The following is a 19,194-nucleotide window of genomic DNA, read 5'->3' as shown; positions in this document are numbered from 1 at the left end:
GGTGCTGAGAGAAGAGGGCGGTGCAATGCTCACCCCCCTCCCCCCCCTTTCCTGGCCTGCCCGGATGCATGCCTCAGTAAGGGTCTGGATTTTGGCTGGCCATGTTTAATTTTTATTTATTCATGAATTTTTTCCATGGGGTTCCTCCTTTAATGGTGAGCAGCATATTTTATATTCTTCTTAAAGCTTTGCTATGTGAATGGGAACACGTAACAAATATATAGAAGGTGTAAAAAATGTGGCTGAAAAATTGGAAATACCTTTTAGGTGAGCGCAGTAGATGAATCGTTGATGCAGAGATCTGTCTTGGTACGGCCTTATCTGGTTCCTGGGAAGACTCTTGGGTTGCTGAAGTGGCAGCCGCCACCAGTGTAGGGTCCTGTGTTGTTACAGTCATATCGGGCCCCTGGGGGGACTGATTAGAAGGCTCTCCATTTAATAACCTCTTTTGGTACATTCGTACTTTTAGGAACATCCATTCGTCTTATTTTTGCAGGTTTGGCCTCAGTTAGTGATTCGGAAGCTCCAAAGATGAAAATGGAGGGCTGATGGGAAGATCCTCTGGTTACTGGAGTGGCAGCCGTACCTGGTCCCTGAGAGGGTTCCTCAGACTCTTTGTTGAGTCTTTTAGGAACAGCCAATCGTCTATTTGTCCATTTACATTGATAGTTGGTGATTCAGAAGCTCCAAAAACAACAGTGGAGGGCTGATGGAAGGACCCTCCGCTTACTGGAGTGGCAGACCGGCCACCAGTGTAGGGACCTGTGTTGGTACAGCCGTACCTGGTCCCGGGAGGGTTCCTAGACTTTATGATGAGTCTTTTTCTAGAACAGCCAATCCTCTTGTTTGACAAACTACATTGATAGTTGGTGATTCAGACGCTCCAAAAACAATGGAGGGCTGATGGGAAGACCCTCCGGTTACTGGAGTGGCAGCCGCCACAGTGTAGGGACCCTGTGTTGGTACAGCCGTACCTGGTCCTCGGGAGGGTTTCTTTGACTTTTTGTTGAATCTTCTTCTAGGAACATACATTCGTCTTCTTTTTGCAGGGTTTGGCCTCAGTTAATGATTCCTGAAGCTCCAAAAACGAAAATGGAGGGGCTGTGGGAAGATCCTTCAGTTACTGGAGTGGCAGCCACCACCAGTGTAGGGACCTGTGTTGGTACAGCCGTACCTGGTCCCTGGGAGAGTTCCTCAGACTTTTTGTTGAGTCTTCTTCTAGGAACAGCCAATCGTCTTGTTTGACCAACTACATTGATAGTTGGTGATTCAGAAGCTCCAAAATTAACAATGGAGGGCTGATGTGAAGACCCTCCAGTTTCTGGATTGGCTGCCACCATTAGTGTAGGGACCTGTGTTGGTACAGCCGTACCTGGTCCCTGAGAAGGTTCCTCAGACTCTTTGTTTAGTCTTTTTCTAGGAACAGCCAATCGTCTTGTTTGACCAACTACAGATGTAGTTGGTGATTCAGAAGTTCCAAAAATGGAGGGCTGATGAAAGGACCCTCCAGTTTCTGGAGTGGCAGTCGCCACTAGTGTAGGGACCTGTGTTGGTACAGCCGTACCTGGTCCCCGGGAGGGTTTCTTAGACTTTTTGTTGAATCTTTTTCTAGGAACAGCTAATTGTCTTATTTTTGCAGGTTTGACCTCAGTTAGTGATTCAGAAGCTCCACACATGAAACTGGAGGGCTGATGGGGAGATTCCTTCAGTTACTGGAGTGGCAAGCCGCCACCAGTGTGTAAGGGACCTGTAGTTGGTACAGCCGTACCAGGTGCCTGGGCGGGTACCTCCGACATTTTGTTGAGTCTTCTTCTAGGAACAGCCAATCGTCTTGTTTGACCACCTACAGATATAGTTGGTGATTCAGAAGTTCCCAAAAATGGAGGGCTGCTGAAAGGACCCTCCAGTTTCTGGAGTGGCAGTCGCCACTCGGTAGGGACCTGTGTTGGTACAGCCGTACCATGTCCCCGAGCAGGGTTTCGTAGACCTTTTTGTTGAATCTCCTTCTAGGACATCCATTCGTCTTATTTTTGCAGGTTTTTTGACCTCCGTTAGTGATTCAGAAGCTCCATAAAAACGAAAATGGAGGGCTGATGGGGAGATCCTTCAGTTACTGGAGTGGCAGCCGCCACCAGTGTAGGGACCTGTGTTGGTACAGCCGTACCTGGTGCCTGGGAGAGTTCCTCAGACTTTTTGTTGAGTCTTTTTCTAGGAACAGCCAATCGTCTCATTTGTCCATTTACATTGATAGTTGGTGATTCAGAAGCTCCAAAAACAAAAATGGAGGGCTGATGAAAGGACCCTCCAGTTTCTGGAGTGGCAGCCGCCACTAGTGTAGGGACCTGTGTTGGTACAGCCGTACCTGGTCCTCGGGAGGGTTTCTTAGACTTTTTGTTGAATCTTCTTCTAGAAACATCCATTCGTCTTATTTTTGCAGGTTTGGCCTCAGTTAATGATTCAGAAGCTCCAAAAACAAAAATGGAGGGCTGATGGGAAGATCCTTCAGTTACTGGAGTGGCAGCCGCCACCAGTGTAGGGACCTGTGTTGGTACAGCCGTACCTGGTGCCTGGGAGGGTTCCTCAGACATTTTGTTGAGTCTTCTTCTAGGAACAGCCAATCGTCTTGTTTGACCAACTACAGATATAGTTGGTGATTCAGAAGTTCCAAAATGGAGGGCTGATGAAAGGACCCTCCAGTTTCTGGAGAGTGGCAGCCGCCACTAGTGTAGGGACCTGTGTTGGTACAGCCGTACCTAGTCCCCGGGAGGGTTTCTTAGACTTTTTGTTGATTCTCTTCTTCTAGAACAGCTAATTGTCTTATTTTTGCAGGTTTGACCTCAGTTAGTGATTCAGAAGCATCAAAAACGAAAGGGAGGGCTGATGGGAAGACCTTCGGTTACTGGAGTGGCAGCCGCCACCAGTGTAGGGACCTGTGTTGGTACAGATGTTACCTGGTCCCTGGGAGGGTTCCTCAGACTTTTTGTTGAGTCTTTTTCTAGGAACAGCCAATCGTCTAATTTGTCCATTTACATTGATAGTTGGTGATTCAGAAGCTCCAAAATCAACAATGGAGGGCTGATGGGAAGACCTCCGGTTACTGGAGTGTCCGCCGCCAACAGTGTAGGGACCTGTGTTGGTACAGCCGTACCTGGTCCTTGGGAGGGTTCCTCAGACATTTTGTTGAGTCTTCTTCTAGGAACAGCCAATGGTCTTTGACCAACTTCATTGATAGTTGGTGATTCAGAAGCGTCGAAAGGGAAGGCTGATGGGAAGACCCTTCGGTTACTGGAGTGGCAGCCGCCACCAGTGTAGGGACCTGTGTCGGTACAGCCGTACCTGGTCCCTGGGAGGTTCCTCAGACTTTTGTTGAGTCTTCTTCTAGGAACAGCCAATGGTCTTTGACCAACAACATTTATAGTTGGTGATTCAGAAGCATCAAAAAGGGAGGGCTGATGGGAAGACCCTTCGGTTACTGGAGTGGCAGCCGCCACCAGTGTAGGGACCTGTGTTGGTCAGCCGTACCTGGTCCCTGGGAGGGTTCCTCAGACTTTTTGTTGAGTCTTCTTCTAGGAACAGCCAATGGTCTTTGACCAACAACATTTATAGTTGGTGATTCAGAAGCGTCGAAAAGGGAGGGCTGATGGGAGGACCCTTCGGGTACTGGAGTGGCAGCCGCCACCAGTGTAGGGACCTGTTTTGGTACAGCCGTACCTGGTCCCTGGGAGGATTCCTCAGACATTTTGTTGAGTCTTCTTCTAGGAACAGCCAATCGTCTTGTTTGACCAACTACAGATATAGTTGGTGATTCAGAAGTTCCAAAAATGGAGGGCTGATGAAAGGACCCTCCAGTTTCTGGAGTGGCAGTCGCCACTAGTGTAGGGACCTGTGTTGGTACAGCCGTACCTGGTCCCCGGGAGGGTTTCTTAGTTTTTTTGTTGATTCTTCTTCTAGGAACAGCTAATTGTCTTATTTTTGCAGGTTTGACCTCAGTTAGTGATTCAGAAGCTCCAAAAACGAAAAGGGAGGGCTGATGGGAAGACCTTCGGTTACTGGAGTGGCAGCCGCCACCAGTGTAGGGACCTGTGTTGGTACAGATGTACCTGGTCCCTGGGAGGGTTCCTCAGACTTTTTGTTGAGTCCTTCTTCTAGGAACAGCCAATCGTCTTATTTGTCCATTTTACATTGATAGTTGGTGATTCAGAAGCTCCAAAATCAACAATGGAGGGCTGATGGGGAAGACCCTCCGGTTACTGGAGTGTCCGCCGCCAACAGTGTAGGGACCTGTGTTGGTACAGCCGTACCTGGTCCTTTGGGAGGGTTCCTCAGACATTTTGTTGAGTCTTCTCTAGGAACAAGCCAATGGTCTTTGACCAACTTCATTGATAGTTGGTGATTCAGAAGCGTCGAAAAGGGAAGGCTGATGGGAAGACCCTTCGGTTACTGGAGTGGCAGCCGCCACCAGTGTAGGGACCTGTGTCGGTACAGCCGACCTGGTCCCTGGGAGGGTTCCTCAGACTTTTTGTTGAGTCTTCTTCTAGGAAACAGCCAATGGTCTTTGACCAACAACATTTATAGTTGGTGATTCAGAATGCATCAAAAAGGGAGGGCTGATGGGAAGACCCTTCGGTTACTGGAGTGGCAGCCGCCACCAGTGTAGGGACCTGTGTTGGTACAGCCGTACCTGGTCCCTGGGAGGGTTCCTCAGACTTTTTGTTGAGCTCTTCTTCTAGGAACAGCCAATGGTCTTTGACCAACAACATTTATAGTTGGTGATTCAGAAGCGTCGAAAAGGGAGGCTGATGGGAGGACCCTTCGGGTTACTGGAGTGGCAGCCGCCACCAGTGTAGGGACCTGTTTTGGTACAGCCGTACCTGGTCCCTGGGAGGATTCCTCAGACTTTTTGTTGAGTCTTCTTCTAGTAACAGCCAATGGTCTTTGACCAACATTTATAGTTGAGATCAGAAGCATCAAAAACGAAAAGGTAGGGCTGATGGGAAGACCTTCGGTACTGGAGTGGCAGCCGCCACCAGTGTAGAGACCTGTGTTGGTACAGCCGTACCTGGTCCCTGGGAGGGTTCCTCAGACATTTTGTTGAGTCTTTCTTCTAGGAACAGCCAATCGTCTTGTTTGACCAACTTCATTGATAGTTAGTGAATCAGAAGCATCGAAAAGGGAGGGCTGATGGGAAGACCTCCGGTTACTGAGTGGCCAGCCGCCACCAGTGTAGGGACCTTTGTTGGTACAGCCGTACCTGGTCCCTGGGAGGGTTCCTCAGACTTTTTGTTGAGTCTTCTTCTAGGAACAGCCAATGGTCTTTGACCAACAACATTGATAGTTGGTGATTCAGAAGCGTTGAAAAGGGAAGGCTGATGGGAAGACCCTTCGGTTACTGAGTGGCAGCCGCCACAGTGTAGGGACCTTTGTTGGTACAGCCGTACCTGGTCCCTGGAGGGTTCCTCAGACTTTTGTTGAGTCTTCTTCTAGGAACAGCCAATGGTCTTGACCAACTTCATTGATAGTTGGTGATTCAGAAGCGTTGAAAAGGGAAGGCTGATGGGAAGACCCTTCGGTTACTGGAGTGGCAGCCGCCACCAGTTGTAGGGACTTGTGTTGGTACAGCCGTACCTGGTCCCTGGGAGGTTCCTCAGACTTTTTGTTGAGTCTTCTTCTAGGAACAGCCAATGGTCTTTGACCAACACATTTATAGTTGGTGATTCAGAAGCATCAAAAAGGGAGGGCTGATGGGAAGACCTTTGGTTTACTGGAGAGTGGCAGCCGCCACCAGTGTAGGACCTGTGTTGGTACAGCTGTACCTGGTCCCTGGGAGGGTTTCCTCAGACTTTTTGTTGAGTCTTCTTCTAGGAACAGCCAATCGTCTTGTTTGACCAACTACATTGATAGTTGGTGATTCAGAAGCTCCAAAATCAACAATGGAGGGCTGATGGGAAGACCCTTCGGTTTACTGGAGTGGCAGCGCCCACCAGGTGTGTAGGGACCTGTGTTGGTACAGCCGTACCTGGTCCCTGGGAGGGTTTCCTCAGACTTTTTGTTGAGTCTTCTAGGAACGTTAATGGTTTTTGACCAACAACATTAATAGTTGGTGATTCAGAAAGCATCAAACCAACGAAAAGGGAGGGCTGATGGGAAGACCCTCCGGTTTACTGGAGTGGCAGCCACCACTAGTGTAGGACCTGTGTTGGTACAGCTGTACCCTGGTCCCTGGCATGGTTTTCTTAGACTTTTTGTTGAGTCATCTTCTAGAACAGCTAATTGTCTTGGTAGTCAACCACATTGATAGTTGGTGATTCAGAGCTGCAGAAAGGAGACATAGAGGGCTGATGTGAAGAACCTCCGGTTACTGCAGTGGCTGCCGCCATCAGTGTAGAAACCCATGTTACAGCCAAATCAGGCCCCTGGAGGACTGATTAGAAGATCCTCTGGTTCTGCAGTGGCCGCTGCCACCAGTGTGGGACCTCTGTTGGTAAAGCTGTACCTGGTCCCTGGGAGGGCTGATGGGATGACCCTCCCGTTGCTGGAGTGGCATCCCGCCACCACTGTGTGGACCTGTATTGGTACATCGTACCTTGGTTCCTCTGGAGTCTCCATGTGAACGTCGCATTCTGGCAAAGTCTCCGTGTAAACGCCATATGCTTGTGGCTTCTTCGTGTGATTGTCACATGCTGTTGATGTCTCCGTGTGAACGTCACATGCTGGTGGAGTCTCCGTGTGAACGTCACATGCTGTTGATGTCTCCGTGTGAACGTCACATGCAGTTGATGTCTCCGTGTGAACGTCACATGCTGTTGATGTCTCCGTGTGAACATCACATGCTGGTGGAGTCTCCGTGTGAATGTCACATGCTGGTGGAGTCTCCGTGTGAACGCTGCATGCTGTTGATGTCTCCGTGTGAACGTCACATGCTGGTGGAGTCTCTGTGTGAACGTCACATGCTGGTGGAGTCTCAATGTAGCATCTATTCTATGTCTCGCTCACTGGGGCAGTCCCTGCCTTGAGAGCTGTCTGTGCAGTAAATACTGCGTACATCTGCAATAAAATAAGAATCGGATTTAGCACCTTCACTTCACTTCATTACATTTTATATATTTTTTTATACAACATCAAATTATAGAGAGAAAAGTTCCAAATCCAATGTCAGGGGAAATAAATAAACCCGACATGACAGGGACACAGGGATGAGCTAATGTTGGCCTTCATATAAAAATGTTGGTTGCTGGCCTTCATGCCGACCCAGTAAAATGAATGGAGTCAGAAAGGGAACTGATTCGTCACTTCCGGGTGCGGGGGAGTAATCTGCAGGGCTTCTGTTTCTGATTATTAAACACTCGGCCTCTTTTATTGTAATCCCTCGAATTGTTGCGGTGGATTGATATAGAAGAGGCCGGGGACCGGGAACTGATGTATTGCAGATTACTCCGCCGCACCCCAAAGTGAAGAAATAGTCCCCTGCACGTTTTGGATCGATTTCCATGCGATTCTGTCATGTGACAATGGTGACAAGATCTTGCCATGTTTGGGGGTGCCATTAAGAATAATGTATTCCGAATTCTTGCTCCCCCCTTTTCCATGATTTGGAATCACAGCACTTCTACCGGCCATCCAAATCGGCCAGTGTGGGCGGAGTGTCAGGCAGAATTCCAGGCAAATGATGAAATAGAAACTGTCTGTGGGAGCTGCCTCTTTACCGCACAGCCCTGCAGGGACCTACTAGGGGCCCCAATTTGTTCAGCAGGGGGGAGGGGCATGAAGGGTCTATTTAATGCCTTTGGGGTGCAGACGGAGTGATCTTCTGCACTGCAGTTCCCAATAATTACATTTAAGTTCTGGCCTCTTCTATATCAACCAATCAGGGACAGGCCTGGACTGTAATTGTTGGGGAGCGCAGCTCTGCAGATCACACATCTGCACCCTAAAGACATTTCCATTTTATTTTATGTTGGCTACAATGTCCATGTTGCAATTCTCTGGCAGTTGGTTGGCACTGAGGGATCAGCCCAGCCTGTAATGAGGGGAATGCAAAGCTTGTTCAAAAAAGTCAGTAGGAGCCGACAGGTGGGGGGAGGGGGCTCTCTGTATAAAGGGGAGGGGCTCTCTGTATAAAGGGGAGGGGGGCTCTCTGTATAAAAGGGGAGGGGCTCTCTGTATAAAGGGGAGGGGGGCTCTCTGTTAAAGGGAGGGGGCTCTCTGGATAAAGGGAGGGGCTCTCGGTATAAAGGGGAGGGGGGGCTTCTGTAAAAGGGGAGGGGGGGGCTCTCAGATAAAGGGGAGGGGTGACTCTCTGTATAAAGGGGAGGGTGGCTCTCTGTATAAAGGGAGGGGGCTCTCTGTATAAAGGGGAGGGGGGGGCTCTCTGTATAAAGGGGAGGTGGAGGGGGCTCTCTGTATAAAAGGGGAGGGGGCTCTCTGTATACAAGCGCCAAGAAATTACAGTTTGCTTTTCTTGGTTTTAAAATCTGCAGATTTCTTCTTACAGGACAAAAACCATCAATGTCCATGGAAATCCCTATACAGTGTACATATGGGGGGGGGGGGGGGTGGAGTTATATGAGTCCCTGGCCCCGGAGTTTAGAACGTGGCTCCATCATACGCTGCTATCTGCAGCTCTCCCTGTGTCTCCTCCTCCTCCTGTACATGGACTCCTCCTCCTCCTGTACATGACCCCTCCCCCTCCCTGTACATGACCCCTCCTCCTCCCTGTACATGTCTCCTCCTCCTCCCTGTACATGACCCCTCCCCCTCCCTGTACATGTCTCCTCCCCCTCCTCCTCCCTGTACATGACTCCTCCCCTCCCTGTACATGACTCCTCCCCTTCCCTGTTCATGTCTCCTCCTCCCTGTACATGACCCCTCCCCCCTCCCTGTACATGTCTCCTCCCCCTCCTCCTCCCTGTACATGACTCCTCCCCCTCCCTGTACATGACTCCTCCCCCTCCCTGTACATGACTCCTCCCCCTCCCTGTACAAGACTCCTCCCCCTCCCTGTACATGACTCTCCCCTCCCTGTACATGACTCCTCCCCCTCCCTGTACATGACCCCTCCCTGTACATGTCTCCTCCCCCTCTCCTCCCTGTACAGTACATTTTGTATCGATCACTATCCATAGTACTTACCAATCTCGGTGTCGGTATCCCGGTGATGTCTTTTGCTTTACAACGGATCCGAAACATCCAACGACGGCTCTGATACAGCCGCGTACAAGCGCCCGGCTCCTCTTCATTTTGGAGGGCTTTTTGGGGTATCTGCAGGCTGGACACTGATACCTCCTATTTCCACAGCCACCCTTCCTTCGCTGGGCTTCTCTTCGGTGTTTTTCAGAGAAAAAAGCTTTTTACATTTAAGTTGTCTCATTATTAAGAATAAAGAAACGCGCTTTAAATGTACGAGAATTAGAAATCGCAATGAAATCGAATCGAATTAAATCGAATCAAATCGCAAGAAAATCTCAGGAGAGATTAGAAACACGTCTTCACTGGTCAGTGATCAGTCGGCTTCTGCCGCCTCCCCTCCGCACCGCCTTATATTGGCTCAGCTGATGACATCAATGGTAACCATGGCAACAGACGCACTGTCTGCACCACATTATATGACATCACAGCAATGTCATGTGACCTCCTTCTTTTTTTTTTTTTATCTCATGATGAAAATAACTGCCGTTTTTTCTTAAAGGGGCCACGTCCTTATTTATGAACTTTGTGAATTCAGGCTGTAGGATCAGAATACGGATCTCATAGAAGATGTTCTCGTGGATGAGATTTAACCCTTTCAGTCCCAGATCTCTTCATTATTATTATTATTATTACACCCCAAATATTTCTAGATTTGTAACCCTTTCACCGCCAAATCACAATGTCTTTCTTTTCGTTTTTAACACTTTCAGCGCCAAACCAAATTTTTTAACCCTCCTCGTTTTTTTTTTACCCTTTCACTGCCAGGTGGAATGTTTTCCCTTTCATATATGAACCCTTTCTTTGCCAAACCAAGATTTATTTTAATCCTTTCATTTTTTTTAACCCTTTCATTGCCAAAACCAAATGTTTTTGATAAACCCCTCCCCCTCCCCATTTTTAACCCTTTCACTGCCAAATCATATCCCCCCACACACACACACACACACACACACACACACACACTTTAACCCTTTAATGTCCAGGTGGAATGTTTTCCCTTTCATATATGAACCCTTTCTTTGCCAAACCAAGATTTATTTTTTAATCCTTTAATTTTTTTTTAACCTTTTCAGTACCAAAGCCAAATTATTATTATTATTTTTTATAACCCTCCACCTCCCCGTTTTTAACCCTTTCACTGCCAAACCAATAATTGTTATTTTATTTTAAGCCTTTCATCTTTTTTAACCCTTTCAGCGCCAAACTTTGGCCCAGATTCTCAAAGGCGTTACGATGGCGCAACACCATTTGCGCCGTCGTAACTCCTCATCTGGCCCCGGGTATCTATGCGACTGATTCTTAGAATCAGTTACGCATAGATACCCATTAGATCTGACAGGCGTAAGGCTCTTACGCTGTCAGTTCTTAAAAGCAATTTTTTTTTCCCGCCGCTAGGTGTCGCATCGTCGTTTTCCCCGTCGTCTATGCAAATGAGGTAATTACGCGAGATTCCCGAACATACGCGCGGTCGCCGCTGAGAATTTACGTCGTTTCCGTAGCGTACGCGACGCGTAAGGTTGCCCCTGCTATTAGGAGGGGCAACCAATGTTAAGTATGGCCGTCGTTCCCGCGTCAAATTTAAAGAAAATTACGTCGTTTGCGTAAGACGTCCGTGAATGGCGCTGGACGCCATTTACGTAAACGTCTAAGCAAATGACGTCAGGGCGACGTCATTTAGCGCAATGCACGTCGGGTAATTTACCCGACGAAGCATGCGCAGTACGCTCGGCGCGGAGCGCGCCTAATTTAAATGGTTGCCCCCTAATTTAAATGGTGCCCATTTAACGATACACCGCCGCAAGTTTGCAGGTAAGTGTTCTGAGAATCAGGCTGTAAACCTGCGGCGGTGTAACGTAAATCACATACGTAACGCTACCCAGGAGCAACGTAAATGTATGAGAATCTGGCCCCAAGTTTTTTTAACTCTTTCACTACTAAATCATAATGTTATTCCTTTTCGTTTTTAACCCTTTCACTGACAATCCCCCATTTCTCCCCGTATGTTACTTTATAAATAAAGAAAATCCTCTTTTATTATCACATCATTTCCTGTTTGCAATGCCTCCTGGGAGACGAGTGTCATCAATGGGCGCAAATACGGCGTGACAGAAAGTATTTCAACCACCGCCATTTTATTCTCTAGGGTGTAAGAAAATATGTATAATGTTTGGGGGTTCTAAGTAAATTTTCGAGCAAGATAAAAATATTTTAACTTGTAAACAGCAAATCTCAGGAAGAGGCTCGGGGGGGGTGAGGGGGTTAGAGGAGCCGCGTCCTTGTGTGTGAACTTTGTGAATTCAGGCTGTAGGATCAGAATACGGATCTAATAGGGGTACGGGCTCCGGGAAGAACATGTTATTGTCAATGAGATTTAACCCTTTCACCACCAAACTATATTCTTCATTTATTCCAAATGGAAAGTGTAGCAAAGTATGGGGCAGTTGTCCCTCTCTCGCCCTCTATATACGGTATGGGACGGTTGTCGCTCTCTCGCCCTCTATATACAGTATGGGGCGGTTGTCGCTCTCTCGCCCTGTATATACGGTATGGACGGTTGTCGCTCTCTCGCCCTCTATATACGGTATGGGGCGGTTGTCGCTCTCTCGCCCTCTATATACGGTATGGGATGGTTGTCGCTCTCTCGCCCTCTATATACGGTATGGGACGGTTGTCGCTCTCTCGCCCTCTATATACGGTATGGGATGGTTGTCGCTCTCTCGCCCCCTATATACGGTATGGGACGGTTGTTGCTCTCTCGCCTTCTATATACGGTATGGGATGGTTGTCGCTCTCTATATACGGTATGGGACGGTTGTCGCTCTCTCGCTCTCTATGTACGGTATGGGACGGTTGTCGCTCTCTCGCCCCCTATATACGGTATGGGACGGTTGTTGCTCTCTCGCCTTCTATATACGGTATGGGATGGTGTCGCTCTCTATATGGTATGGGGCAGTTGTCGCTCTCTCGCCCTCTATATACGGTATGGGACGGTTGTCGCTCTCTCGCCCTCTATATACGGTATGGGACGGTTGTCGCTCTCTCGCCCTCTATATATGGTATGGGACGGTTGTCGCTCTCTCGCTCTCTATATATGGTATGGGACGGTTGTCGCTCTCTCGCCCTCTATATACGGTATGGGACGGTTGTCGCTCTCTCGCCCTCTATATACGGTATGGGACGGTTGTCGCTCTCTCGCCCTCTATATACGGTATGTGACGGTTGTCGCTCTCTCGCCCTCTATATATGGTATGGGACAGTTGTCGCTCTCTCGCTCTCTATATACGGTATGGGACGGTTGTCGCTCTCTCGCCCTCTATATACGGTATGGGACGGTTGTCGCTCTCTCGCCCTCTATATATGGTATGGGACAGTTGTCGCTCTCTCTCGCCCTCTATATACGGTATGGGACGGATGTCGCTCTCTCGCCCTCTATATACGGTATGGGACGGTTGTCGCCCCCTATATATGGTATGGGACGGTTGTCGCTCTCTCGCCCTCTATATACGGTATGGGATGGTTGTCGCTCTCTTGCCCTCTATATACGGTATGGGGCAGTTGTCGCTCTCTCGCCCCCTATATACGGTATGGGACGGTTGTCGCTCTCTCGCCCCCTATATACGGTATGGGACGGTTGTCGCTCTCTCGCCCTCTATATACGGTATGGGGCGGTTGTCGCTCTCTCGCCCTCTATATACGGTATGGGACGGATGTCGCTCTCTCGCCCTCTATATACGGTATGGGACGGTTGTCGCTCTCTCGCCCTCTATATACGGTATGGGACAGTTGTCGCTCTCTCGCCCTCTATATACGGTATGGGACGGATGTTGCTCTCTCGCCCTCTATATACGGTATGGGACGGTTGTCGCCCTCTATATACGGTATGGGGCGGTTGTCGCTCTCTCGCCCTCTATATACGGTATGGGACGGATGTCGCTCTCTCGCCCTCTATATACGGTATGGGACGGTTGTCGCTCTCTCGCCCTCTATATATGGTATGGGACAGTTGTCGCTCTCTCGCCCTCTATATACGGTATGGGACGGTTGTCACTCTCTCGCCCTCTATATACGGTATGGGACGGTTGTCGCTCTCTCGCCCTCTATATACGGTATGGGATGGTTGTCGCTCTCTCGCCCTCTATATACGGTATGGGGCAGTTGTCGCTCTCTCGCCCCCTATATACGGTATGGGACGGTTGTCGCTCTCTCGCCCCCTATATACGGTATGGGACAGTTGTCGCTCTCTCGCCCTCTATATACGGTATGGGGCGGTTGTCGCTCTCTCGCCCTCTATATACGGTATGGGACGGATGTCGCTCTCTCGCCCTCTATATACGGTATGGGATGGTTGTCGCTCTCTCGCCCTCTATATACGGTATGGGGCAGTTGTCGCTCTCTCGCCCCCTATATACGGTATGGGACGGTTGTCGCTCTCTCGCCCCCTATATACGGTATGGGACAGTTGTCGCTCTCTCGCCCTCTATATACGGTATGGGGCGGATGTCGCTCTCTCGCCCTCTATATATACGGTATGGGACGGTTGTCGCTCTCTCACCCTCTATATACGGTATGGGACGGTTGTCGCTCTCTCGCCCTCTATATACGGTATGGGATGGTTGTCGCTCTCTCACCCTCTATATACGGTATGGGGCAGTTGTCGCTCTCTCGCCCTCTATATACGATATGGGACGGTTGTCGCTCTCTCACCCTCTATATACAGTATGGGGCAGTTGTCGCTCTCTCGCCCCCTCTATATACGGTATGGGACGGTTGTCGCTCTCTCGCCCTCTATATACGGTATGGGGCAGTTGTCGCTCTCTCGCCCTCTATATACGATATGGGACGGTTGTCGCTCTCTCACCCTCTATATACAGTATGGGGCAGTTGTCGCTCTCTCGCCCTGTATATACGGTATGGGACGGTTGTCGCTCTCTCGCCCTCTATATACGGTATGGGAGGGTTGTCGCTCTCTCCCCCTCTATATACGGTATGGGCGGTTGTCGCTCTCTCGCCCCCGTATATACGGTATGGGACGGTTGTCGCTCTCTCGCCCCCTATATACGGTATGGGCGGATGTCGCTCTCTCGCCCTCTATATATACGGTATGGGACGGTTGTCGCTCTCTCACCCTCTATATACGGTATGGGACGGTTTGTCGCTCTCTCGCCCCCTATATACGGTATGAGACGGTTGTCACTCTCTCGCCCTCTATATACGGTATGGGACGGTTGTCGCTCTCTCGCCCCTCTATATACGGTATGGGACGGTTGTCGCTCTCTCGCCCTCTATATACGGTATGGGGCGGTTGTCGCTCTCTCGCCCTCTATATACGGTATGGGACGGTTGTCGCTCTCTCGCCCTCTATATACGGTATGGGACGGGTTGTCGCTCTCTCGCCCCCCTATATACGGTATGGGACGGTTGTCGCTCTCTCGCCCTCTATATACGGTATGGGACGGTTGTCGCTCTCTCACCCTCTATATACGGTATGGGACGGTTGTCGCTCTCTCGCCCTCTATATACGGTATGGGACGGTTGTCGCTCTCTCGCCCTCTATATACGGTATGGGACGGTTGTCGCTCTCTCCCCCTCTATATACGGTATGGGACGGTTGTCGCTCTCTCGCCCTCTATATAGGTATGGGACAGTTGTCGCTCTCTCGCCTTCTATATCGGTATGGGACGTTGTCGCTCTCTCGCCCCTCTATATACGGTATGGGACGGTTGTCGCTCTCTCGCCCTCTATATACGGTATGGGACGGTTGTCGCTCTCTCGCCCTCTATATACGGTATGGGGCGGTTGTCGCTCTCTCGCCCTCTATATACGGTATGGGGCGGATGTCGCTCTCTCGCCCTCTATATACGGTATGGGACGGTTGTCGCTCTCTCGCCCTCTATATACGGTATGGGACGGTTGTCGCTCTCTCGCCCTCTATATACGGTATGGGACGGTTGTCGCTCTCTCGCCCTCTATATACGGTATGGGCGGTTGTCGCTCTCTCGCCCTCTATATACGGTATGGGGCGGTTGTCGCTCTCTCGCCCTCTATATACGGTATGGGACGGTTGTCGCTCTCTCGCCCTCTATATACGGTATGGGACGGTTGTCGCTCTCTCGCCCTCTATATACGGTATGGGACGGTTGTCGCTCTCTCGCCCCCTATATACGGTATGGACGGTTGTCACTCTCTCGCCCTCTATATACGGTATGGACGGTTGTCGCTCTCTCGCCCTCTATATACGGTATGGGACGGTTGTCGCTCTCTCGCCCTCTATATACGGTATGGGACGGTTGTCGCTCTCTCGCCCTCTATATACGATATGGGACGGTTGTCGCTCTCTCACCCTCTATATACAGGTATGGGCAGTTGTCGCTCTCTCGCCCCTCTATATACGGTATGGGACGGTTGTCGCTCTCTCGCCCCTCTATATACGGTATGGGACGGTTGTCGCTCTCTCGCCCTCTATATACGGTATGGGACGGTTGTCGCTCTCTCACCCTCAATATACGGTATGGGACGTTGTCGCTCTCTCACCCTGCTATATACGGTATGGGACGGTTGTCGCTCTCTCGCCCTCTATATACGGTATGGGACGGTTGTCGCTCTCTCCCCCTCTATATACGGTATGGGGCGGTTGTCGCTCTCTCGCCCGTATATACGGTATGGGACGGTTGTCGCTCTCTCGCCCCCTATATACGGTATGGGGCGGATGTCGCTCTCTCGCCCTCTATATATACGGTATGGGACGGTTGTCGCTCTCTCACCCTCTATATACGGTATGGGACGGTTGTCGCTCTCTCGCCCCCCTATATACGGTATGAGACGGTTGTCACTCTCTCGCCCTCTATATACGGTATGGGACGGTTGTCGCTCTCTCGCCCTCTATATACGGTATGGGACGGTTGTCGCTCTCTCACCCTCTATATACAGTATGGGGCAGTTGTCGCTCTATCGCCCTCTATATCGGGTATGGGGCAGTTGTCGCTCTCTCGCCCTCTATATACGGTATGGGACGGATGTCGCTCTCTCGCCCTCTATATACGGTATGGGACGGTTGTCGCTCTCTCACCCTCTATATAAGTATGGGACAGTTGTCGCTCTCTCGCTCTCTATATACGGTATAGGGCAGTTGTCGCTCTCTCGCCCTCTATATACGGTATGGGCGGTTGTCGCTCTCCTTACTATATATGGTATGGGACGGTTGTCGCTCACTCGCCCTCTATATACGGTATGGGACTGGTTGTCGCTCTCTCGCCCCCTCTATATACGGTATGGGGCAGTTGTCGCTCTCTCGCCCCCTATATATCGGTTATGGGCAGTTGTCGCTCTCTCGCCCCTCTATATACGGTATGGGGCAGTTGTCGCTCTCTCGCCCCTCTATATACGGTATGGGACGGTTGTCGCTCTCTCGCCCTCTATATACAGTATGGGACGGTTGTCGCTCTCGCCTATATACGGTATGGGGCGGTTGTCGCTCTCTCGCCCCTTATATACGGTATGGGGACAGATGTCGCTCTCTCGCCCTTTATATACGGTATGGGATGGTTGTCGCTCTCTCGCCCTCTATATACGGTATGGGACTGGTTGTCGCTCTCTCGCCCCTCTATATACGGTATGGGACAGTTGTCGCTCTCTCGCCCTCTATATACGGTATGGGACGGTTGTCGCTCTCTCGCCCTCTATATACGGTATGGGACGGTTGTCGCTCTCTCGTCCTCTATATACGGGATGGGACGTTTGTCGCTCTCTCACCCTCTATATACGGTATGGGACGGTTGTCGCTCTCTCGCCCTCTATATACGGTATGGGACGGTTGTCGCTCTCTCACCCTCTATATACGGTATGGGCAGGTTGTCGCTCTCTCGCCCCTCTATATACGATATGGGACGGTTGTCGCTCTCTCACCCTCTATATACGGTATGGGGCAGTTGTCGCTCTCTCGCCCCCTCTATATACGGTATGGGACGGTTGTCGCTCTCTCGCCCTCTATATACGGTATGGGGCAGTTGTCGCTCTCTCGCCCTCTATATACGATATGGGACGGTTGTCGCTCTCTCACCCTCTATATACAGTATGGGGCAGTTGTCGCTCTCTCGCCCCTCTATATACGGTATGGGACGGTTGTCGCTCTCTCGCCCTCTATATACGGTATGGGGCAGTTGTCGCTCTCTCGCCCTCTATATACGATATGGGACGGTTGTCGCTCTCTCACCCTCTATATACAGTATGGGGCAGTTGTCGCTCTCTCACCCTGTATATACGGTATGGGACGGTTGTCGCTCTCTCGCCCTCTATATACGGTATGGGAGGGTTGTCGCTCTCTCCCCCTCTATATACGGTATGGGGCGGTTGTCGCTCTCTCGCCCCCGTATATACGGTATGGGACGGTTGTCGCTCTCTCGCCCCCTATATACGGTATGGGGCGGATGTCGCTCTCTCGCCCTCTATATATACGGTATGGGACGGTTGTCGCTCTCTCACCCTCTATATACGGTATGGGACGGTTGTCGCTCTCTCGCCCCCTATATACGGTATGAGACGGTTGTCACTCTCTCGCCCTCTATATACGGTATGGGACGGTTGTCGCTCTCTCGCCCTCTATATACGGTATGGGACGGTTGTCGCTCTCTCACCCTCTATATACAGTATGGGGCAGTTGTCGCTCTATCGCCCTCTATATGGTATGGGGCAGTTGTCGCTCTCTCGCCCTCTATATATGGTATGGGACGGTTGTCGCTCTCTCGCCCTCTATATACGGTATGGGACGGTTGTCGCTCTCTCACCCTCTATATACAATATGGGGCAGTTGTCGCTCTATCGCCCTCTATATACGGTATGGGGCAGTTGTCGCTCTCTCGCCCTCTATATACGGTATGGGGCGGTTGTCGCTCTCTTGTCCTCTATATATGGTATGGGACGGTTGTCGCTCACTCGCCCTCTATATACGGTATGGGACGGTTGTCGCTCTCTCGCCCCCTCTATATACGGTATGGGGCAGTTGTCGCTCTCTCGCCCCCTATATACGGTATGGGGCAGTTGTCGCTCTCTCGCCCCCTATATACGGTATGGGGCGGTTCTCGCTCTCTCGCCCCCTCTATATACGGTATGGGACGGTTGTCGCTCTCTCGCCCTCTATATACAGTATGGGACGGTTGTCGCTCTCTATATACGGTATGGGGCGGTTGTCGCTCTCTCGCCCTCTATATACGGTATGGGACAGTTGTCGCTCTCTCGCCCTTTATATACGGTATGGGATGGTTGTCGCTCTCTCGCCCTCTATATACGGTATGGGATGGTTGTCGCTCTCTCGCCCCCTCTATATACGGTATGGGACAGTTGTCGCTCTCTCGCCCTCTATATACGGTATGGGACGGTTGTCGCTCTCTCGCCCTCTATATACGGTATGGGACGGTTGTCGCTCTCTCGTCCTCTATATACGGGATGGGACGTTTGTCGCTCTCTCGCCCTGTATATACGGTATGGGACAGTTGTCGCTCTCTTGCCCCCTATATACGGTATGGGACGGTTGTCGCTCTCTCGCCCTCTATATACGGTATGGGACGGTTGTCAGACGTTAGCTCCATACACATTGTATATAATTGGGAGAGGAGGGTGTTCTCAGGTCTCAGATGACACCAGGCTGACACTCACCAGCCCAGCACCAGGCCGCAGGTGACCAGGAAGCAGATGAAGACCACGGCGATGTAGAAATGGGGGGAATATCCATACAATGTACTGAGGACTGTGGCCGGTGTATTGTCACAGTCTGCTGCCTATCCTAGAATGCTCCGGAAGTCACGTGGCGGCCAACTGCGCATGCGCGATGCGTTCCAATTGATTCACGACAGTGCACACCAGTGAAACCTCGGTCGGCATCCAGGCTCATTCCTTAACATCCCCGTGGATTGGAGGATGTTAAAAAAAGAGCCAGGAGGCCGAGCGAGCGGAGCGAGGACGTGAGGTCGACTGGCCACTTTCCTCTAATTCCACGTCGCCCTGAATGCCGGGTTC

The sequence above is a fragment of the Rana temporaria genome, chromosome 9 (genome assembly GCF_905171775.1).
Source record: "Rana temporaria chromosome 9, aRanTem1.1, whole genome shotgun sequence".
Taxonomy (NCBI): Eukaryota; Metazoa; Chordata; class Amphibia; order Anura; family Ranidae; genus Rana; species Rana temporaria.
This window is presented reverse-complemented; position numbering follows the sequence as displayed.